Source organism: Dromaius novaehollandiae, chromosome 3 (assembly GCF_036370855.1).
Source record: "Dromaius novaehollandiae isolate bDroNov1 chromosome 3, bDroNov1.hap1, whole genome shotgun sequence".
NCBI lineage: Eukaryota > Metazoa > Chordata > Aves > Casuariiformes > Dromaiidae > Dromaius > Dromaius novaehollandiae.
The window spans coordinates 102116527-102140789 of NC_088100.1; the positions used below are offsets into that span (position 1 = coordinate 102116527).

General features: G+C 39.0%; 1 protein-coding gene across 12 annotated transcripts in view; it reads left to right on the forward strand.

The window, feature by feature from the left end:
- The window catches only part of TRERF1 (transcriptional regulating factor 1), a 103294-nt gene that overhangs the window by 56269 nt on the left and 22762 nt on the right, over positions 1–24263 (forward strand). For 11 of the 12 annotated variants that reach the window (XM_064509611.1, XM_064509613.1, XM_064509607.1 and 8 more), the window contains one exon: positions 17433–17530. The exons of the other annotated variant lie outside the window; for it this stretch is intronic. The gene's annotated coding sequence lies outside the window, so the exon portion shown is untranslated. The remainder of the gene's footprint in view (positions 1–17432; positions 17531–24263) is intronic. 12 annotated transcript variants of the gene reach the window in all.

The following is a 24263-nucleotide window of genomic DNA, read 5'->3' on the forward strand; positions in this document are numbered from 1 at the left end:
GCAATGTATCCCTGCATTGCTTGCTTGTAGAAATGCAACTGACCATTGTGAATACGTAACGATACAAGATCTGCTCCTAAAACTACCCACTATTAAAAGGAAAATATAAAGTAGAGCTACTCATAGCCAAATAGGTTGCAGAAGGTAATGCACCATCTTTTTACTCCTTTCAGTTAAGTGCTAGCTAGTATATGAACATCTGTATACAAAAAGATTCCTAAGCGCTAACAGCTTTTGATAGGCATTTTCTGCAATGTAAGAAGCTGACTCAAAACATTCTGTTAAATAAATACTTAAAAAGTTCTTTTAAGTATTTCTTTCTTAAATGACAAATCAGGGAGCAGAGGAGCATTTGAGATAGCATATGAGAGTTTGACACAACCTTGTGAATTTCAAAAGCTGGAAAGTTTTGTATCTGTAATGACTTGAAAAAGTGCTGCTAACGTGGACAAAATTTGTTTCTATTTAAAAAATGGAATGAAAAGTTGCTAGAGGCATTTTCCCCTAAGAAGTTACATTTTTCAGTAAAGGTACAACAATTTGGACAAGGCTAGCAGCTGGCTGATGGAAATGTAGTCTGTAAGAGGCTGTTCTCATTTAGGTTGGTTGAGAGAAATAATGTGGTGAAATTGTATGCAACTCCTTTACTGAACAAGCATATCTGCTTTTTATTACTGGAGTTCATAATTTATCTCAGTCTTTACAGCAATAGTGAGAAAAGTCATGGGTTTATCGCTAGAGGAGAGGAAAAAAAAAAGAAGGATCTGTTTTTTGGGGGGGTTGTTTTTTGTTTTTGTTTTTTTCATCACCTGAGAACTGCACAATGTGGTCTGTGGGAGGCTGCACCTTAGACCGATCCCCAAACTGAATCTAGTTGCAAACTTGAGGCCTCTGCTTAAGAGGTTTGCTTTTTGAACACAAGGCCAGTTCTTGGTGACCTGCTCTGGTATCAGAGAGACGTTCCAGCCATCGTTTGGCACCTTAATTGCATGTGACCTGCTTATGTGCAATAGTTTCTCTCACATACGTACTTTTCCATTGCTCTGCTCCACTCCCCCCATTCACCTCTCATATCCTGCTCTAGCTGCAAGTAGAAAAAGGGTTCTGTATGAGTAGACCCCAGCATTTCCTCTTAGAGCTCTTGTTCAATTGGTCTGAAATCAGTAAATGTGGATTTGCCGAGCATCTGAAACAGATTTCTATCTCCAGTGGTGTTTTATTGGTTTTGAGGGTGTGCAGAACGTGCTTGATTTTATACTTTGATGGAATATGTATTTAAATTACTGCTGAAATGAAAAGTGTCCATACCTTAGGAAATGTGCTTAGGTATTTATTAAAAAGAGCTATTTCAGATGGCTCTTTTGTGCTAACTGTACTTGTCATAGGAACAACATTTCTTTTTAAATTGAATCATATGCGTTCTTTCAGAATGCATTTAACATGATCATTATTCATCTGTACCATTTGTATCTTGTTTAATTATATAAGTTAACAAATCACTCCAGGGTTACCTTTTCTTTATTTGCATTAGAAATTGCATCATGAGCAATGTTGTCATTGAACTGCCCACTGCTGAGGCAAGAGCTGTAAATAAAGTGGTTTCTAATTGAAATACAGAAGAACCACAGAACCACTATAATTAAAGTGCTCTGTTCTCTCTCGCTCTCTTTTAATTTCCACATATCTTTTTATAAAGTGAACCAAGTTTCTCTTCCTCGTAGCTATGCTTACCTTGAAATAGTCACTTGTTACTGACCCAAGTGGCTGTGTGCTGCTCCCACTCCCTGTTTGACACTTAGAGGCTTTCGCTGGTCTGTCTCTCTCTGACATGCTCAGTGTTTCAGTACACTTTTCTGAGCAATTGGACGGTATTCGGAGGCATACCTGAGCACTTTTTTTTTTAATGCAGAATTCATTTATGGACAAGAACATTTTTAGATAGGAATAAGGGAATGGTGTTTTGTGGGGAAACATCCATGTGAGCATCTTGTGATCTGCAGGCAAATGTTACTGAGAATTGATTTGCTGTTTTTGACTGGGAGGGTGAGCACGTTTTGCCACTCATGTTGCAGTGGAATACTCCATCTGCTGTCTAGCCAAATCTCTTTCTGAGTATGAAGATTTTGTGCCAAATCTAGCATCAAGAGAAAGGAGGTAGTGTATTTTCTTTAGTTCTCTATAAATGTTAAAACCCAATGTATCTGAGAAAGTGGCCAAATCCAGACCTTTTTGTGTATCTGGTTCTTTGTTTCCTTCAAAGTGGCAAATACTTGTAATTCAGTTGGTTGCTAATTTGGAAACACAAAGGCAATGTATTCTTTTTATTTGTAAAAGGCTGTTTTGTCAGTTCTTTAGTTAACTAATTTGATAGTATCTGTTTCGTTCATAAATTTCTCATTACAGACTATTTAATATGTTGGATTCCTGCCTCTTTTGATGAATGTTAGTTTTATCGTTTTTGCAAAGGCTGGTGCTATGCCACTATATATATATTTTTCCCCTGACATAAAGGAGGTGCAGTCAGTGTGTCATCCATTCTTAAGACTCAAGATTCTTAATGCTTATGCACTTCGCTCTAATCATGTGTAGTTGTTTAATTTGCTGATTGTGTTTACTGACACAAGATTTTTTTGTTTGATACAATGCTTATGAATCATTCTGCAAGTTACTTAATTAAAACTGATGATTTTTAAATGCATAGTATGAAAAAACAGGAAACTTTTTTTTTCTCCCTCCTTCACAAAATTTAGGCATGCGAACTATCAGCATCTCCTTTCCCCTCGCTTTTAATAAAGGCACAGCAGATATTAGCAGCCATGTGAGGCCATAACTGGCCCTCTGTGGTACGCCTTTAACATGGGAATGGAGTCAAAAGCCTGAAGTGCGTCCGAGTTTCCATCTTATTGAAAGTCTTTCAGTTTCGGACTGCCCAAAAGACATTAACTCAATGGAACTGCAGCATTCTGAAGTCCAGGGCAAGTTGCCTCTAATCTTAACCCAAAACTCAGTTTGTCCATTTGAAGACATGGCAAAAATTAGAACAGAAATGAATTTACTGTCTTGCTAAAGATTTTCCTTTTACTGAGCATCTTCCTGTTGTTAAGAGCCTATAAGAAGTCCAGAAACAGACATGAGAAGACACCTGGAAGAGGCAGGTGATTGATTTAACGGATATGGAAATTTTCAAATAGTATGAACCAGAAGTCTCTTGCTGACACAGTGCCCTGTGCCTAGGGACGTAAAAGATCTCTTCCGTGTGTGAAAGTTCTATGCCTTGGACAACAGACCAATAAAGTTATATCCACAAGGTTATGCTATCAGTTTCTCCCAGGTTAAATTAATTGTGTAGCCCCCTAAGAAATAAAAACAGTGATCAAGCATAGATTGTACGGTGAAGCTGTACAGCAGTTACCAATGGTGAAGTTGTATAGTGTGCACTTGGTATTCTTTTTAGCTCTAGAAAAAGATGAAGACATATGAGCGTTCTCAGATCTCACCTTTGACAAATTCATCAGAAATCTCAAATTACAGAGGTCTAAGGTCTGTCAGTTTCAAGATTTCATGATATAAGTAGTTATATGTTGACGAGAGACAATTACTAGTAATGTAAGTTTATCTTTTACTATAAGAAATATTTTTTTGGTTCAAGACTTTCTAGTTCAGACTACTGATACTCCTTGAATGTTCATCAATCATCAGAATCTCATTTTCAGGTCCTCCTGAGAGGAATGGACATAGCTATCAGAAATAAGGATATAATTGTTTATCACATGGATATTCAGGGTTCTGTTACAGACCACAGTGTCTCCTAGGCCCTGGTTTGCTGGTGAACAGAGACAGGCATTACTGGCCATCTCAGCAATGCATGCACTTAACTGTGCACAGAAAGTACCAAGAATATTTTTCCTCTTCTGCAAGCATTGTAAGACTGTCTCAATCCATCAGCAACTGCTGATGCTATTCCTGATATATTCATGGCCTGCAATGGCTCAGTTGGATATGAGAGCACTCCAAAACGTGTCTTGGAGTGGACAAGCAACCTCAGGGTCATGGTTTCTGTTCAGGTGTGAGTCCTTCCGAGCGAGGGACTTGTTCTTCACGTTCCCAAATGAGGTATTTTATGGGAGAGCTGCTGAGTCCTGATCACTGCCATTTATCGACCTTTGTGCTGCAACTCCACCAGTACACCAGGGGCATAGCCCAGATATCAAGAAAGAGAAGACTGGAAGTGGCTAGAATTGAGGTACATCAGACTAGGTGTCCTCAGTGTTCAATGGCTGTTTGCTCTGCATCATGCAGAACCACTGCAAACATGTTTGTGATCTCTCTGTCTGCACATCAGTGGTCTGGCTTAAGAGAAGGTCTCTGGGGAATGATGCCTCAGAGCTACAGAAGGTGTCAAAAAGTTTGATAACTCAATTGTAGGTCTCTTTGCCTCAAATAAAAATTGAGTAGTGCAAGCCTTTGCAGGGAGACAAGACTTTATGCCATCTCTTTTACCTTTTTGTGACAAGGACAGGAGATCTCAAAGACACTGGGCAATAAGGACAACCCATTCATACTGTTCTGACCTTGCAGATCTCAGTACCTTGAATTAATGAGATTACAGCTGAAATTTTCATCATGCAAAGGAATTTCAATCCATTAGTGAATGTAGAGCTGGGTGAAATGACTATGCATAAGATGGAGAGAGATGCAGTTTTTGAGATGGCTACAAATTCCTGGAATATATACCAGCAGGATGTTATGGGATCGCTTAGAATCATTTGGGGTGAAAATTGTTGCTTTCACTGCTGGAGACACATTGATGCAGGGGAAAGTGAGGTAAAGACTGCCTTAAAGTTTCTGTAAGATGGGCTTCCTCCAGGCCAGTGCTCTGGAGGGAAACCAAAATGAAAATCAAATATAGCAGGGTTCTCAATCAAAAAAAAATTTAGTTGTATTACAATTCTTCCCTCTTCAAAAGCATTCCTTAGACTATCATGTTGTTATACTATAGTATAACATATAGTATAGTGTCTGGTACACAGACTATCTTTCCATAGCTTGATTTTGCAGTCCAGGAATGTTAAGAACACAGCAGAAAACAATACTCTTCAAATTATCTTTTGTCTTTTACAGTAACTCCTTATCTAGAAGAAACCTCATCTGTGAATTTTTCATAAGGATAATTTGAGGTTTTTTGGAGAGTATGTCCATTATTTATTAGAAACAAAAGCACTGTTTTGCACAAATCAAAATCATATTACTGATTGTTCAGGGAAACAAATGTTTGTAAACTGGATATTTGGAGCTGACTTAAAATTGTTTGCACAGTACCTTTATTAAATGTTAGCAGTCTTTCTCCTTGTTGTCCTTCAACTAAAGCATGATGATAAGAATTCCCCATCACATGGTAAAGGAATATCTGTATTGTTGAAGCTTGTAGATACTCTGGAGAAGATCTTAAAATAATATTGTAGCTCTCCCCATCAGGTCTGTGCTTGAGATATATGTCCGCTCTTTGAACTCTAATCTTACGCTCTTGTAGGTTGATGCTTTTCTCCCTTAGACACAGTCTTAGAGGAAGGCTATTTCAGAATGCCCCAGCTCTATGTTGGGTTTAGTCACCGTGTGCGTATTGTAAGCCTTTCTGTTATCTAAGAGTGAGCCCCAACTCGCAAATAGCATGGTAATAGTACGTGTGACCTGTATTTTTTTTTGAGAGAGATTTCTTTTTATCTTTTTATTTCTCTCTTCAGTAACATTGTATTCATTTTTCATACAATTATTCAACTCATTATTCGAATAGGTTCCAATAGATGCTTTTCTTGAACTATCGCAGCCTACTTCAATGCTAAAAAAGGCAAAACAAAACAAAAAAACAAACCAAAACTCTCTTTAGACAGTGTTGCAGCCTGCTTATAAGTTAAGGACCATGGGACTTGACCAAGAGAAGTAACGTTTCCTTAACATTGAGCACTAGTGTTGTGCCACTGGAACTAAATGCAGGAAAACAAATGTGAGTCCTAGCATCTCTTTCCATATTTTAGGCCATACAGTGGTAATGCCAGCCTTCGCTTATAAGTGTGTCACTGATGCTTTCTCAGGATCTTCTTCACCAGGGGAGCGGTTCCCGTGACTTGTATCTCTGCTAGCCTGCACACTTGAAGTTCCCACATGTCTGCTTGCCTTGAAACTTCAGGGAGATCTTTAGTTGCTTCCTCTGGACAAGAGAGACTGAAGCACTGCCTGCTCATGTTCACTTAGTATTGTGAATTTTACTTCTGACTTGTTCAGCATATTTGTGATGTCTCCTGCCATTCATTTCTGTTGCAGTTGTTTTTGCCTCCTGTTTTAATTGTGGTTTTTAAATTGACTCAGAACACCTCTTCCTCCCTCCTTCCCCTCTCCAGCCCCAAGTTATCTTTGCTGGTATTTGCAGTGATGAGGGCTGTTAGAAATGACATTATCTGTTGCATACTTCAGTCGTGAAGAAGTCCACAGTCAGAACTAAACGTACCTGAGGTTCGTGGCGTTACTTTTCAATCTTCTGGTCTCATCACTTGTAGCCACTGTTTCTTAGGCAGTTTCTACAGGTGCATCGGTGGGGAGCATAGCCATTCACCCTGCTGTAAGTCACAAATTTCTCTTCCAGACAGATCTCTGGGGTAGATAGAAACTCCAGAGAACCCTGAGTCTGCCATAAATGAAAAGTGAACAGAAGGGAAACCACGAGTGTGTCAGCACCACCACCATCTTCTTTCCAGAATCCCTTGATAAATCAGATAATGCTGTTCTGAGAATTGTTTGCTTACTAATTATTGAAATAGCATTACCTTTTCTTTGTGTTCTTAATTGACATTTCAACTCAAGTCTGGGACTTGGTGATAAATGAGCCTTGAATTCCATAGGTTCAGTAAATGATGCAAAACTAAAGTCTGTGTTTGCTTGCTTTTTTCCTCCATAAAACAAACACAACTGACCTGTTCTCTAAGCAGAAATGGTGTCAGAAATGGTGTATTCTAAAGGCGGAGGCTGCTTGTATTTATTTTTTCTCCATTTCCTGATCAGATGGCCACATGTGCATGTGATCAATGCAGTAAATAAATACTCTAGTAAGTCCAGTCTTAGCTAAGATAACCTTGTAAGGTCCTTTTGCACACTTATAAATCAGGAGAAAATACATCTCTTACAAACTGGTAAGAAAATCATAGAATAGCTTTCTAAAAGCATGATCTGGAGCAGCCTAGATTTCCAGATAGCGCACTCCGAAACTTAATATCCATATAAAATAATTGATAAAAATGTTGTTGTAAAAATATCATGTACCCATTTGAGAGAACAATCTGTTGAGAGAGAGTTGAAAAATGAAGCTGAGCTCTATAAAATGATACTGAGGTAGCTGACGCTGGCCTCATGAATGGTTCTTTCTGCTATGCTGGCTTTCAAAGCTTGAGACTGCACTGTAGCTCACAACTTGGTATGTGGGCATCTAAAAAACGTTGTGTCTGAGCGCAAGACTTATCTGAACAGAATTTATGCAAGGCATGCTATCTAGTTTGTTTAAAGATGTGAGAGTTTGTTCTGATGTTTCTGGAGGTCTTTTGCAGATGGATAATTTATAGAGGCTTCTGTAGATGACAGCAGATGGGAAATCACAGATTTTAACAAAAGTTTAATCTCTCAAGAAGAGGAGGAGAAACTGGTGAGCAGAAAGTAGAAGGCATTCCAGAAAGGAAACTGAATGGCTCAAGTAAACAGGACTTTAGAATATCCTCTGCTACCTCGTAGCAACCAAAACTTTTATGAGGTGCAGTTGGCACAGATCCACTTGCTCGGAGGGCAATTATATGTCATTCCTGCTAGAATCAGGTCACTGTGACCTCAGACAAAAATGGGCCTTGAGATTAGAGATGATGCTTGGGCTCTCTGTTGTAGAGCACCCAGTTCTGCACCTTTGTGCAGAGCACTGTGCCAGAACCCTGGACGGGCTGTGAGGAAATGCAGGCAGAGCCTCTCGGTTTGTGGATATTGTCTGTGAGGACATGCCAAGTGGTCTGTAATGGAGCTAAAAATAGTATGAAATGGTAAGGCGTGTAGTGCTTTCAATTAAAAGTGTGATGCTTGGCAACTTGCCAAGAATTTTGAAGGATTATTTGGTCAATTGGTATGTAAGTTAGAGCCATAGATGACAAGTGAGTTTATCGATATCACCTTCTTCAAAGTTTTTCTAGCTTAATTCATTCCCGGGAGAAGATCCTATGAAACTGTACTGTGCTAGCCATCAAGAAGGTTTCCTTCCTGATGCTTGCTAGGTCCTCTCTGGAAACTCTTTTCTACCATTCTGCTAAGAAAATACCTGGCAGTTTTGTCAGAAATAAAGCTTTAAGCATTAATTTGTTTAAAAAGTCTTTTCCTTAGGGCTCTCTTTAGCTCTTGTTTTTCTCAGTTGTCCGAAAAATAAAAATGGATCATTGGGAGGAAAAAAAATTCTCCTTAGCCTACCTGGGAAGAAGGGAGAAATTATTCTCATCTGCATTTCCTCTGCTTATACTTTGCTCAGGGTAAGTGTCAAGTAGGATGGACTTGCTCCTTACAGAATTGTGTGTGATGTCTTTGTTGTTTTAATATCAACAAAATATTCCTGTGAGGTGTCCTGTGTGCTTTGTTATCATTTGGCAAAATTTGAGAGAGTGTTGTGCTGCTATACCTGTGTTTAGAATGGGAAATACTGTCTGAGCTAAATTAGAGAGTCTGGGAACATGTATGCTCTGAATTGGAGAAGCCCATTTTCAAGGCTTGAAAGGCTTTGTATCTGTGCATTTACAGTAATCAGGAGAAAAATTTGCAGCTTAACTAGAAGACCTTTTGGAACCATTGTTATTTTTGCAAGTATTAATTGCAAATTATGTATTATATATCCTTAATTTGTGTTAAACCATTCTTCCTTGCCTGCAGATTAAAGGCACCATGGTATTAAAAAGTACAGTCCTTCTCCCCTTTTTGTTCTGCATCTAGTTATATGGCATCCTAGGAGAGGAAATTGAGGATGAGCAAATACCACCTTCTCTGCAGAAAAGTCTATGCAAAGGAAAACAGATTTGAATAGGGATGGGTAGGAGCTTTGAATGAGTAAGAAGATACTGAGTGGAGCTAATACTTGCGGGGAATAAATTCATTACACAAAGTTGAGAAAGTTTCTAAGTGTCAATGTTCCTCTGAAAATGGTAAAAGTAATTCTAAGAGTTGAACGGTGTGGCATTAAATTATGTAAGGAACCAAAGGGGCTAAAAAATAATAACCTGGTATATCAGAAAGCAATTTAAAATGTAAGCTAGGGAAAATGGAATATTTCTGTCACAACAAGATGAATTCCACCACTGGCTGCATTGATTTAGTGTCTAAAGTTTTGTTCCAAACAGATCTGTAACTATGGAGGAAAAAAAAGTACTGTTGTTCGCTCAACCTCCCAAGCCAACCCTTTCCCCTTCTCAGCAAGAATAGTGATGAAGATTTGGATAAATATACAAACAGAACTTAAAAATTTAATTAGCTCTATTGGTTGTACAATCTCCAGTTGTCTGATTTAATTGTCCCTTTCAAAGGGATCACTTGAAGCAGAGCTCCGTATGCTCTGTGAATGTCAGTAAACTAAGCTTGTTAGTGTACAGTACGAAGGCCAAAACTGAATTCTTGTGGGTATTCACAGCCTTTAATAAATAATGTGATGGTTCTGAGGAGGAATCTTTCTTTACGCCCACTCACCCTTAAGATGTTTCCCTTCAATTCAGAAATGAATATTCAGTTGAAAAGTTATTATACATCTCGTGTCTTTCATAATGTTCTTAGCACTTCATAGGATTCTGTCTGCGGGGGGGAAGGGCTTTTCTTTTTCTTTTTTCCCCTCTTTTTTTTTTCTTTCCACTTTTACCTCTGCACAGAGTATTTGGAGCCAAGCAATAGCTCTTAGACTTTTAGGTTTGTTTGCTTATTTGTTTGGGGGTTTGTTTTGGGTGTGTTTTTCGTCGTTGTACTTGGTGGTTTGGTGTTTCTTTGGCTTTTGTTTTTGACTGACAGTAATGTTTCCTCAGCTGTGGATTTTCTGCTCCATCTTCTCAGGGCAGAGATGGCAGGGGCCGCTCAGCACTAACATGGCATGATAGGTCCAAGCATGAGGTTATCAGGAGTATTAACAGAAGAGCTTGGTTTTTGAAGTGTTCTTAATTCTTCCAAACTGAAACAATTATGGCTAAAGCTTGTTATGAGGAGTGGCTGCTTGAAGGGGTGTTTTGTTTGGGGTTTTTTTTTGGGGGGGGGGGGGAGAGTGGTTGGGGAACTTCATTTAGGGGAGTGGCTGTTTTCCAGTAGTTTTGCTAGGGGAAAGTATAGTTTGGAGGAGGGGTGTTCAAGGAAGCAGGGTTATTTGCTGAAGTCAGTTTTGACGATGATTTGTTTGAACAGTTCAGCCACCTCATGGTCTGAAGTAAGGAACTGAAATTTTGCAGGAGTGTAGGCTTCGGGTATTTAGATTAATGAAAAGAAGAGCTGACTGAAGTGTTACAGGAGAATTCCTTGTACTGAATGATTGGATGATAAAATGCCAGAGGAAATTACTTGTAGATAAATGAGAGTAATGTGTGTGGGAGGAAAGGGGGGGGGGTCACAACTTTACATACCCCGTGATGAATTTTGCACCAGGTGTTGTGGTTCTGGAAAGAGATTTTGTAGTTAAAATAGTTCTGTAAAAATGGCAGCATGATGCTCAGTGAAATGAGTGTCAGGACTCATTAGTGAAGAAACAGAAAACAAAGCAGAAAACATACATGTGCCACTGCATTAATGTGTGATTTTCTTGTATCTTTAACAGAGTGTGCAGTTCTGTTTCCTTCCTCCTTCTGCCTTTTCTCTCTCCCAATCCACAAAATATACAGAGAAGATAGACTAAAAGTGTGCAGTGGCAAAAAGCTGCTAGGAGTCTTCAGCTGGGCAAATGTCTAGCGCTGGAAAAGAAGAGATCTGCAAAATCGTGCATGTCATGAAGAAGGGAGTGGGGAATGCATGTCCACTGTCCCTTGCAGGAGGCTTGGGAAGACAGGGAGGAATGAGCATGCAAAAGGAATGAAACAGAAGAGGATGGGTCTTTGGGTGACTCTGAGGCTGTGAAACTGCAATGAGATGCGATACATGCTGATTGTCACGTGAATTCAGAAAGCGAAGGGGAATGCATGTCCACTGTCCCTTGCAGGAGGCTTGGGAAGACAGGGAGGAATAAGCATGCAAGAGGAATGAAACAGAAGAGGATGGGTCTTTGGGTGACTCTGAGGCTGTGAAACTGCAATGGGATGCGATACATGCTGATTGTCACGTGAATTCAGAAAGCGAAGGGTCAGATTCCTGGGCTGCTAAATTTAAAAAGATACTACCTTTGACTCAAGGAGCCACAAGTCATTAGAGGCTGGGAAAATGTTCAGGCAAAATATTGTTATACGTTTGCCTTGTTTCCACTCTCTAACATCTAATGTTGGCTGCTGTTGGAGACTGGTTTTGGTATTATGTGGTCTTTATGGTTTTTACCTACCAATATGATCACTCTTATGTTCTTTCACTGTCTTTCTGAACATATGTGGGTTTTTGGCCTATCTGCAAATTCTTGAAAAATCTTGCATGATGTCAGATATGCAAGGCTTGAAATTTGGCATCTTAATTTAATAATCATCCTGGGGAAATGAATGTCCTCTGTCTCCCTGGTGTGCTGTGGAGCTGAACTTTATTGGCATTCGCATAATGTCATGCCTGGCTGAGACTGGGAAGGCTTTTCTTGTACACTTAAAGCTTGTGCCTGCAGTTGGGCCCAGACTACAGGTGAGAAAGCAACCCAAATTCAATATGGAGTGGACAAGAAATGATTGGGTGGCAGGAGGTAGCTTGAAGGGAAGCCTGAAGAAAGACAGCTGAATAAAGGCAGAGGAAGACTTGAGTACTTAGTACTGAAGGAGCAAAGCTTGGTATTGAAGAAGAAAATGCATCTCGGAAACAGTACGTTTTGGAGAAAGGAGTAGGTTAGGGAATGAAGAGAAAGCAGAGAAGCAGCCAAGTGCAGGAGTTGTAGAAATGGGCAAACACACCTCTGCCTGCAGAAATGAGCTTGCTTCCGACATGGGGATGGAAACAGGATTTGTGGAATCTGCAGTTCTGCTTTCAGAAAATGCTTGTCAGACTTGGAGAAGCCTCCTGCTAGTGCTCCTTCTCCCAGCGGATGACAGCCTATTACTGCTATAATTTACTGTGTTCAACTTGACTGGCACGTGTAGAGGCCGTATTACAGACTGGTTGAAGAAGCATGCTAGCTTTTAGACAATACCATGTAATGGAATATCTTATCTATGTGGTGTCATTTAAAAAGGATATTAAGCCAAGCTCTTCAAGATTAAATACCAGAATGAAAGTATGCTTTGTAACCTTAGTTTGGCCTTGTTTTGCATAAATGCACTTTATGAGAAGTCTTTAAACAACTGTATTTTTTTTTCCTCCCCCTACGAAATTCCTGTCCTACTTGGTGCATATGATAGATTTGCTGTGAAGATAAATCAGACTCCTGCAGAGGAAGGCTATGTTGGATCCCTGATTCATTTTCTGCCCTTGTTTGAAGTTATATGGTGGAAGATACAGGGAACTTGGGAAGGAATATTTTCTCCTGGATAAGAAACTGAATGCTGCCCAAGGGAACTGGATTATATCCTTGTCTTTACCACAGAGTGGCCGTGTGATGCAGTCTTTCAAAGCAGGCTTCTCCAAGGTAGTCATCGATTACATGCAGTGCTTTTTCTTGGGTTCTGCTTTGAACACCTGTTTGCTTTACGTAAGTGGTAGACATCTACACAGTATCTCAAGTCAAAGCTGTGCTTTAAATGTAGCCTAGCATGGCACAGTATCTGTTATCTGAAGCACTATGTCCTGTCCACAAAAAACTAATAGATTTTGATATTCATAATTTATCTGTGCCATAGCATCTCATCTGGAAGATGTGCCATTTGTCTAAGATATTTGCTGTGCTAGTAAATGTAATACAGTATTCCTGAAGCATTTCAAAGCTGTAGAAATGAGTACATAAAAGGAAGTATTTTGCAGGCGTGAAGAATCCTGTCCTCAGAAGAGAATTTGAGTACTCTCTGGGAAATAAGGTTCAGCCAAAAAGCTGAACATGCGCCGGGGGAGGGCAACAAAATCACAGAGGTGATTAAGAGAGGACTTACGACATGTGGGAAGAGACTGTATTCTGATGGAGCAGCAGAAGTGAACTGAATCGATGGTACACAATTGATGACAATAGTTCTAGTATTTTCTATTATTTTTGATGCTGCTTTTGCCATTTGATATTACTGTCTTTGTTGATCTTGTTTGATATATATACTCTGTGATTTTTCTGTACGTTTCTTATCTTAAGGTGGCTTAACTTTCCTTTTTTCTGTTCAGAGAACAAACGCTGTTTAATTATGACCAATCACGACCAACCAATTCAAATAACAGGCTGCTCTCAGTAACCCTTGTTGTAATAGAAATAATGAGAAATACAGCAAAGAAACCTCTTGTCTCAATTAAAATAGGTGAGGTTTCTTCAACTCATGGGAAGGTTATCAGCTGGTATTTGTGTATGGTTGGATAAACAGGCTGTCACTAGGCAGGAGAAGAAAAGAAATTCCAAATGACTTGTTTGCTTTGTATTCTTGTAGAAACACATTTTTGGTGCTCTGATGGTGTACAGGGAGTCCGAGTTCCTAATTCTCATACTACAGTTAGATTCCTAATTTTAAATGATGTAAAAGTCCATCCTGTTTTAGTAAATACAGCTATTCCAGAGGGTATGTGTCCAACATTGCTAGAAATACTTATTTTCCTTTGGTAGATGATATTTTTGTCCTTACCTTTGGTCTGTCTTGTTCTTTTAATATCTGAAATCTGCTACACAATTGTAGCTGTAGCTTTGCTTTTGGATGCACATGGCCTATGATGGACAAACTTGAAGAGCAAATGGAATATTTGCATTGGTTTCCTCTGTGTCACGGCTTCTCATGGTGGGAGTGTGTTGCATCTTGGTCTTCTGGACAAAGCTTTACCTTGTCCTAATTTTCCATTAGGCCTCGAAGCAATAGCAGAAATTCAAGGAGGAGATCGGTGTCTTGAAGCACAGTGTAGCTACAGCTGGGATGAGACGATCTCTGGGAAATTGCTCTTTACTGTGATGTGTAGTTGAAGGGAGCTGAGGTGTCGCACCAAAAATGCTGAGCGTGAGGTGGCTCTACAACATAATGAACGCCTCAAGTAGCGTAACCAATACTACTGCCTGTGGGATCACTTCTTGAGAAGCAATGTGTCTTTTTGCTTATCCTGGAATCCGTTCTGCAAAGGCTTCTGCATGCGCTAAGTTAGCATTCCCTTGGAATGCTTCTTGTGGTGTTTTGCAGGGACATCCAGGGGGATGGAAGCTTTGATTTTTTTCTGAACTGTAACATGGCTGGTCTAAGTGCAAATAAAATCCCTGACCTTTGATATGCTGCCTAGATTTACTGCCATCTTCCATTTTTTTCCCCTGGAAAAATACCCAGTTTTACTTTCAGGATGAAGCGTATCAGATCAATATGTTATAAGCATAGTAAAGTTCAAGAAATTGACTCCATTACTATCATGAAATGAAAAATTGATTTAGTTGCATTCTCTCTGTATTAATCCATTGGTGCTGTACATTCCCATAAAAGGTATTATATGCTCCTTATTTTCCGGCAGTGTCATCAATCCTAATGAAGAGCAAAGAACAAAAATTTATATTTTGTGCACAGGACAGCTGATCTCTGACTTAGCTCTTCATTTGTAAATGCTGCTGTAGATTTTACTGCTCATCTGCTCCTTAGTGTGCTTGGATTATATGTAAAATCTAGAAACTGGGATATTAACAAAATGGGAGAACATGGCAAAGGAATATAAATCTAGATTGCTTTTTAATAAAAACTGATGAAAATTTGATGGAAGCTATTGTCAAGAAATTAAAACATTACTGGAGAATTTTATGTACCTTTGCAGTGTTTGGTTCTGCGATAGTTACATTTGGACTACTTTAGGTATTTATCAGCCATTAATTCACTACCTCTGGCTCCCTAATGCCCGATGACATTTCATTCTTAACCTATGTTATTACGTGTAAGAGCTTTGCACGTGTCTGCTTGTTTATATGCAATTGTATGTATGTACTTCCGCAGCTCTGACAATAAAGGTTAATGAATCAGCAGCATAAATGAACATAAAAGTGGCATAGGGGGAAAAGCAGCCCATAGAAAAAAGAGAAGTAGGACAGGGCTTTCTTGGGCATTCCTGTTGTTGCTTTTCCTGCCATCGCCCTGCCTGGCTGCTGTAGGAAGCTGCCAGAGATGGTTCGTCTGCAGAATACCTTGGAAATTTTTGGTTTAATGCTAATGTTGACTCTTCCAGAGCAGATACATAAATTAAAAAGAAAACAAAACTATGTACTGTGACTTTGGCCACTGCTTGTGATACAGCAGTTATTTCTTAATGGTGTTTAAACAGATCGTGGCAAGTTCTAAATAGGGGGGAAGAAAAAGATGTTTTCCCTTTGGCTCCACCAAAGTTAACCTCAAGTTTTCCCTATCCTTCTGAACATTTCCTATTACAGACACAAAGCAATGGTATGCACGTCAGTCATCCTGAAGGTTCAAGATACCTGTTACAGATTTAAAGGCATTGAATACCAGTATGATAAAACAGGTTGGACAAAGCATTAAGTAGGTGTGGCCTCATTAAAACATGTCTTGTTTGAATGTACACACAAATTCATTAAAGGAGTTTAACTTAAAAGGTGGAATTTATTGAGAAAAGCAGTCAGCAGATAGGACAAAAGCAGGTAATGCGAAGTTTGCTTTCTGTGACATCTGTAGCATTTCAGCTCACATTTGTAATGAGACAGGGGTGTGCACCAAGCATAGTTACTGTGACTCAACCCGCAATTTTGTAAGCAAGAACTTGCTCGTATCCAAGAGAGTCCATGTCTGTCTGTGCGGTGTACCAGAATTTACCATCAGCCAAGGTCTTCTGTAAAAGAAAGACATTTTTGGCAGGTTAGGCTTCATCAGGAACTTTATCTCCCATGCTGGATATTTTGATCAAATGCGTTAGTGTTTGGAGTGTGCTGTCGATCTGTCTTTTTGGCTTTTATGGAACGTGAGCAAAGATTGGTGTGAAGAAAAGATTAGTACTGGACAGGGCAAGGAAATTGTTTGGGTTTATTTTCCTTACTTGGTTGGGGGAGGGGAGTCTTTATTATTATTAAGGAACTGCTTGGGCTTTTTTTTTTTTTTTTTTTTTTTTTTTTTTTCCCCTCTTGCTGCATGTAGTTACATCACCATGCCTGGAGCCTATTATCAGAGATTTTTAAAGAACAATTTAAACAAGTAAATCTAGTGTGAAGGTGACAAGCAACCAGTGAGTGACAGGAGGAAATTTCTGGTCAGGGTCACTGAGGTTATCTATACCCTGCTTTCACAAACTGTCTTTTATAAGGTTGTCTCTCATGGCTGGAATGGCTTTCCAAAATCTGTTAGCAGGGTCTGACATGAATGGAAAATTTCCTGTTGACATCAGTGAACTGTGAATCACACCTTAAACTTCCAGGCTTGTTTCATTCAGGGCCTTCCCTAAAAGCCATTTTGGCAGCAGCACCTACAAAAAGAATGTGGTGTTTTCTTTTAAATAATTTAAGATGCCTTGTCTAGATATCTCTTCTGAACTGGGTCACAGGCTGATTGCATCTCCCACACCTTTGACTTTCATTAATCCCTCCCTTCCTGAATGCTGAACCTTCTCTTGTTTGTGTAACGTTTGTCATGTAGGTTGCAAATTCTGGGCCAGCAAACTGTCCTTCTCTGTGCGTGCATCCAGCGTGTCTTTGGGTTCGGGCAAAGACACGGAAGGTGCTGTGAAATCTTTACAGTGTGTGCAGCAGAGGCATAATCTTGTTTTATTTATTGCATCAGCATAAACCATTCCTTTTTTTGCAGTAGACGCCAAACTGAGTAATAAGAAAAGATGAATTTACTAGTATTTCAACCTGTAATTTGAAAGAACATGGAAGTTTCAATCCCAGAGGTTCTGACAGTAAAGAAAACTCTCACTATCAATATGGGAAAGGAGTTTTTATTTGTGTGTGTGTGTGTGTGTGTGTGTGTGTTTATGGGAGTTATAGCACTGATAGATGTCTTCTGCAATAGTAAATTGAAGAACGGAGTAGCATGAAGTTGCCATATTGAATAGAAGTTAGGAATTGGTTGTGTTACAATAAAAAGCTCATTCTTGCAGGTCTGCTAATGGCTTGGGGCAAGTTGGTGACCTTTTATATGGTAATCATGTGGAAAAAATGAATTTCCATTCTTTTGCTTTATGTTTAGATACATCACTTTGAGATCACAGAATGAAAGAAACATGAAATGTTATGGCGAAGACAGCACAGCAAGAAACAATAGTCTCGCAAATACTCACAAATCAGGTAATCATAGCAGCATTGTATGTCCGCTTATTTTGAAGCTGGCTTGTTAAATAAGGCTCAATGCCTGTTGACCACCTTCCAAAGGCTGTGCTTCTGTGTCCCTGTAGCTTTGTTGATGGACTTCTCAAATATGACTTGTATGTTGGCTTTGGGTCCTGTAAAACATTATTTTATGTATCCTAATATGTATGCCATAGGAGTTCCCCAAACATTTAAATCTCTTCTAAAGGCCCACCTTGGCTATATTGCCTGCTACAAGCAAAATAGACATTACCTTGATTTAAAAAGAAAGAAGCCATGATATTCAGTTCTTCAAAGCTGTTAGATGTGAAGAATCCTTTTTGGATGGGTCCTGCAGCTGCATTTCTAAAAAGTCACTTTCCTTTTGGGGAGGCATTAGGCTCAAAATAGCTTGTCCCTCTCTCCTGAAAACTTAGCCATATGCTATTTCCCACATGCTATTTCTTCTGCTTTTTTTTAATTGTTTATCTGTCTCAGGATGTTTCCTTCTTGCCTGTTTTTGCAAATCCCAGCATATGTTCTCTAACTGTTTACAACGTTTATAGTTACAGAAAAAGGCAGTCACATTACAAGCTTCGGCGCATAAACACTGTAGAGGTCAGGAAAAAGTTGGTTATGTGTGTTATAAGGATGCTCACCTCATACTAAAATAGTGTTTGGCATTGCTGTGGTCTCAATAATAGCTGATGGATTGATGTTGGAGTGGAAAGGCATAAAAAATCCTCCCCTGCGCCCCCCACCCTGCATCAACAGCAGTGAGAGAGATGGTAACGTAGCTGTGTACAATAAGCGGGCAGGGTCTAACCTATCTGTTTTTAAGTTCTTCTGTGCCAGGGTCTTGTCAGGTCTGCAGCACTAGAGTCTTGCTGGGGGAAGACAAATCACTGAATGCAGTCAGTTCAATAACAGAAATAAACCAAAACATGAAAGTGAGGGCACTTTTGATAATAGAGCATGTAAATCTTCCAGAAGTCATACGAAAGTATTGGCCTTGATCTAAGGCTCACCAGAAGGTACTACAATTTATTTCATATAAACAGTCAGTAAGCTCAGATCTGCTGAAGACATTTCAGAGAGAGGACGTTCCCTATACCACTTCAGCCTTGATCAAATATGCAGTAATATATTGGTGCATGCTAAAAATCATGCTTTTCAGAGGTGATCAGCACCTTTTACAGAATCCTGTCTTCTGTAAGCTTTTTAGTCATGTGGTCTTAGAATGTGCAATTCAAATGCCCTTCTAGCTGTAGTAGATGTTTTTATTTTATTTTTTTCATCAGTACTCTGAGGTGATTGCATCATTTTATATTTGCCATTTTTATGGAGTAATGTGATACATGCTTCAGTCATAGTTCTGAGAACCCTTCAAAGTATCTTGAAACTGTAACACTATTTAACTGACAACAAAGATAATCAAATTTACAGAAGCAACCTTCTTAATTTCTTTGGAATTCATGCAACTTTATCTCCCTTGTGCTGAATTGAGTTAATGGTTTCATTTAGAAATCAACCCCTTCTTCTTGAATAACCAGAATTATGCTAGTTTTAGGGGAAAAAAAGTTATTAAATTACCAGTGCCCGAGACTGTATTTTCTACTTGTAAATTGCTTCAAAAGGAGAGGAAAATGTTCCTGTCTGTCTTCCTTTCTCCTCCTCCTTTTCTAGAGGCTTTCCTGAGATGATCACAAACTCTTATTTTTGCTGTGCTTTTTTCCCCAAACTTCATTGAAGTGCAGAAATTGCTTGGTTCCCCTCCCTCTTCCTACATTCCTTTCCCCTCCCCCAAATCCAATGTGGTCTTTATTAAACTGAATTAGGACACTCTAGTCTCTCTTAAGAGTAGAAATGGGAACAGCTTAAATGAGCAGCCACATGAGAATCAGCAGCCTTTCCAACTGCACTGCAGAAGGAGCTCAGCTGCAAAGAGAATGATAATTTTTGAAGGATTTATGCAACTGTTGAAGACTTACCAGCATTAATATTAAAAAGCAGATAATCTATTTTCCCCTTCCAAGAGTGCATAGCTTTCCTACTATGCTTGCTATAAAATCATTGTACTAAACATTTTACTTCCCTTCCATACTCTTTTCTTTTCTGCAATTATTTTATTTGCTTATTTTCTCGTACACTAGGGTGTTGTTTGTTTTCTTGTTTTTGTTTTTTTGCCTAATGACTCCAATGTTTGGGTTAACATGCAGATATGGACATGGGTTTGAGACCTCTGCCATTCAAAGCAAGTCAGAATTGAAGTGCAGTAGGAAACATGAGCTATTGTATCCAATATTGGAGTGAAAATGTTTTTCAGCCCTAGTCATTTGTCCTTCAGATAAAATTGTCGTTGGTCCTTGAAATCCATATTGCTATTCTGTGTTGTTATCATTATTAATACTATTATTGCGTTAATGGAAAGGAGTCTGTTAGAGAAGGAATGACTGTGTAATTGTGTATCTGTCCTAAGGAAAATCAAAGAGAGAGTTAATGTGAGTGACAGTTGTCTTGACATGGGTATATCACAGCAAAATATCTCGCAATTCTGAATAACAGAACAGGCCAATAAAGACATTCCAATAAAAAAGGCTAGAAATTGAATAAGATAAATCCTGTTTTGTTTTGGGTGAAGCTGAGTGGGAAGCAAATTTTGAAGGAAAGGAATAAAGGAAGGCAACAGAGAACTACTCTTTTTGGATTTTGGCCTACCACAGTTAAAAATGAAGCTTTATACTCTAATAACAAAAAGGCAGCCACTTGAGAAAGCCCTGTCTCAGCCTGCCCCAATAAAGGGCAGTAAGACATGATTCAAACATGGTAGTGAGCTGTTTCCAGTGTTGGGAGAACACACAGCAGGGACACACTTCTGTAAGCAGACCTGCCTCAAATTAAGTGTTACAAAAATATTCTTTAGATTGCTAAAAGTAGTCACTAGTTTGAACTGATAATGTGTTACAGTTCCTGACGACATAAGGAGGGATTGTGCCCCAATTGAGCAGTCTGCTAATACTGTTGCTTGTGAGTAGCTGCAAGTGCTCTGTCCTGCAGAAGCCTGTTGAGCGTTGAGGCCTTTTTTTGCTGCTGCCTTCTTAAGCATGGAAATCAAGGTCTTTATCCACTCATCTTCTTTTTTCAGGATGACTCTTAATTCATCTATAGAACATGTAGATTTTTGATTAAAGTGACTGCTGAGTTTGGAGTAAGTTGGGTAAAGTATAGGATCCAATTGCATTTTGATTCACAGCCATGCACCATACTGAGACAGCTTAGATCAGTGCTGTAATAACTTTACAGCCCATTAATGAGTCTGCTTGCTTCAGCATCTGCTCTTCTACAGTCTTTTGTCATCCCTCTCTATTAACTTAGTTGAAATTGAAATTGGCTGGTGTTCAGTCCTGTTTCTTCTGCCCACACCCAAACCAACTTTCAAGCACCGACTTACTTGGAGTGATGTTTTGCTCTGAAATTCATGTGGATTCAGATAGTTCAATAGTGTAACTGTGACTGTTGTTCATTGTAGTTGAAAAATTCTGCAGGTTTCATGTTCTGTGTTGTGTGATGGAGCTTGGGAGGTTTTTGTGTGTGGGTGTGTGTGTGTGTGTGTGTGTGTGTGTGTGTGTGTTGGGGGAGGGGGGGTTGTGTTATAGTTACCACCTCTCTGATATGTTGCTGCTTGCCCTTTTCTCTACGATCTTCTGGCTCTCCAGTGATATAATTTATTAAGGATGGAAAATTGCATCTTCTTTATTGAAGACTGATAACATTAGAATATTCTTGCCTATTATGTGTACCAGAATTAAGCTGTGGCATGCTTCCAGGAAAGACTGGTAATATTTGTATTTCCTTTCAGTTGCTTGTATTTGAAGAGGGAGGCAGTTGGAGTGTGTTAAGATATTTCAGCAAGCTTGGCATGTCTGTGGCTTTCAGTCTGGAGGTTGGAGCTGTGCAAGTTGCAGGGGACCACACTGAAATGATGAGAAAAGAGTTGGAGTGAAATCTTGTCCCTGTAGAAGTCAATTGAACTCCCATTAGTTTGAGTCCAGATTCCATCCATTACCTTAAATAGGGTATTTCTCTTTCTAGGCAGTCTAAAGAAATGCTTCTGTCCTTTTGCATTTGTTTTCATGTTTCTTTGTAATGATTTCGTAATTGGGATACATCTGTAATGTCAAAAATGTAATAGGTTAAGTAGCATGAATGACTGCTGGAACGAAAATAAATGTAGAATTGCAGAACCATTGTTGGCCTAAAACTGGTGCTGCTTTTAGAAGTTGAGTTGTTTGATTAACCATTTAGTAGTAATAGTTGTTGTTGTTACTGAAAGAAACAGAAATCATTCAGTACACTGCCAATGGCTTCTTAGTTGGCCAGAGACTAATTGTTGTGCCTCTAAAGCCTTAATAATGTTATGTACAGCACTGAAATACTCTTTATTAGTTTAATCCAGTGCAATGTATTTAACTGATGTATACCCTTAGCATTTTATTAAAATTGGTTGCAGATGTGCAGTGTATACAGCATCAAGTCGAATTTAAGCCTCTTCAGGCTGGTATCTCAGGGACTGGTTTATTACTGATTATGCTTTTGTCAATATGCCTATGTGTTTTTTTATCCATTACCTGAAGTTAGAAAAACAATGCTTTTAGACACATATGCTTTTCTCCCTCCAGCTCAGTAACACTTTTGAAGGAATGTTTTCATCTTTGGGTGGTTTAAAAAAAAAGAAGTTCCAATTTTTCACATATGACTCCTGTAGTGACTGAGCTTTGTAGTCTTTTTATCACTTGGTAGATATTTTAATGTAATAGTCTATTATAAATTTTAAGGTTTTTACAAATGCATTGTTTCTGTGTAACTGTGGTGACAACTCTGTAATCTACCTAAGAAACAGCTGTGTGTCTCACCTCCCAAACCAAAGGTGAGTTGAGGGTGCTGAGGCTGTTGGAGATGAGGTGTCTATGAGCATCTTTTCTTTTGAGAGAGAGAGAGATTTGTGCTAACAGTTCAAATACAAACCTTCTTGACTGTGTTTTCCAGTACCTCGAGAATTGTGACAGGTAAACCCTCAGGTGAAAAGGTGCAGTAAACAGAGTTTCGCACGTGTCCAGGTGCTGCTGACCATAAAAGTCACTGTGGCCGCTGGTAGGTAGCGTCTGCCACAGTGGTGCTCCTACGAGTGGGAAGGATAAGAGCTTAGGGGCCTGACTGGCCAATTGATTCCTTTTTATACCTAAATCACATTGATGTTTTCTGATGTATTAAGCATAAGCACTCTTACTGTCCTGCTCCTGAAACTCTCAGTCTTTTAATTATCTCCTGCAGTATTTATTCTCACTTACTGGTTTGTGTCACTATTATGTCTTGTTATTAGTGACTAATACTTGTCACTTCAAACAGAAACCTTATAAAGAAGGGCTAAACAACAAGGAATGTAATGTAAATTCTAGTACCATTAATAAATGAGAATGGGGACGCACCTTCTCTACACAATAAGCACACCATTTATGACAGACCCACTAGTGCCTTTTTTCCTTTGGATGTCTTGTGGAAAAATGTGTTCCCAGTGTCACAACTGAGCCTTCTCAAATGGGCAGGCATAAAAGGAGATGCATATCCCTGTATAGGATTCCCCTCTTCCTCTAAAAGTTGATGGCCTTTCAGTGTGAAATATCACACAGTGTTATTTTTAGGTCCTTTGAATGTTTTGTGTAGGCTTTGTTTAGCTTCTCTTCATAATTTTTAATAGGAAGTCTTTGAAGTTGGGTTGTGGCTGAAAAGTCTTGTTGGCAGCCTGACCACTCTTTGTTGACTGATATCTTTTTTTAGTTGCACATCTATAAAAATCTGCAAGGGAGTGTGTTCAGAGAAAATATGAAGCAATATATATTTCTGGAAGAGGAAATAAACTTGCAATTATTCTCAGCCATTATTTGTCACATGAAAATGTTATGTGTTAATGTTTGCAGATGGTTTACACAAAACCTGTGTGTACACACGGAAAGCCCTCTTCATTGGGAGCATGTTTTTTTGTCATACGTTATGCCAGAATGGAAAAGTGGGGTTTTTTTTGTTTGGTGGTTTTTTTTGGTGCCTGCAGCTATGTATAAACCTTACTCGCAATCGCTAGCGGAAAGCTTGTTAATATCCATCTGGCAATAGTTAAAATTTTCTCCATCAGTGACTTCACATTTATCCATCCAGATGAGGGATTATCTTAAGTTTAAAAAGGTAGGGTATCAGTACTTGGGAATCTTTGGAAAGCGTTACGTTTAGAAAGGCAGATGTGAAAGAGGCAGAGTTATGATTGCGTTTTGTGTTCTTGTTAAAGTTCAGTATCAACCTCTTTTGTGTTAAAATGCGTTTATGTGTGTAGGCACAGGGTGACTCTGCATGTGTGTGTATAGATATGGTGATCATTTCTTACTGTGGAATAGTAAAACAAGCCTGTAATGTGCCTACGTATTTTTTGCTGTTGTTTTATTCCTTTTATTCCTGTACTTGAAAACAGTACAGACATCTGTAAAGTGTTACTTTGAATTACAATTTATACAGTAAGAATGATAAATGGTTGCATTCTGTATAAATTGTTCCATTAAAATAATGCAAACTAAAGGAGGGTAAGAGGGTATAGAACAGAAGTTGGAGTTCAGTGATCCCTGTGTAAGTTGAGCGATCATAAAAGATTTCTATAGATTGTTTTGGTTTTAGCATTAATCTGATTCCC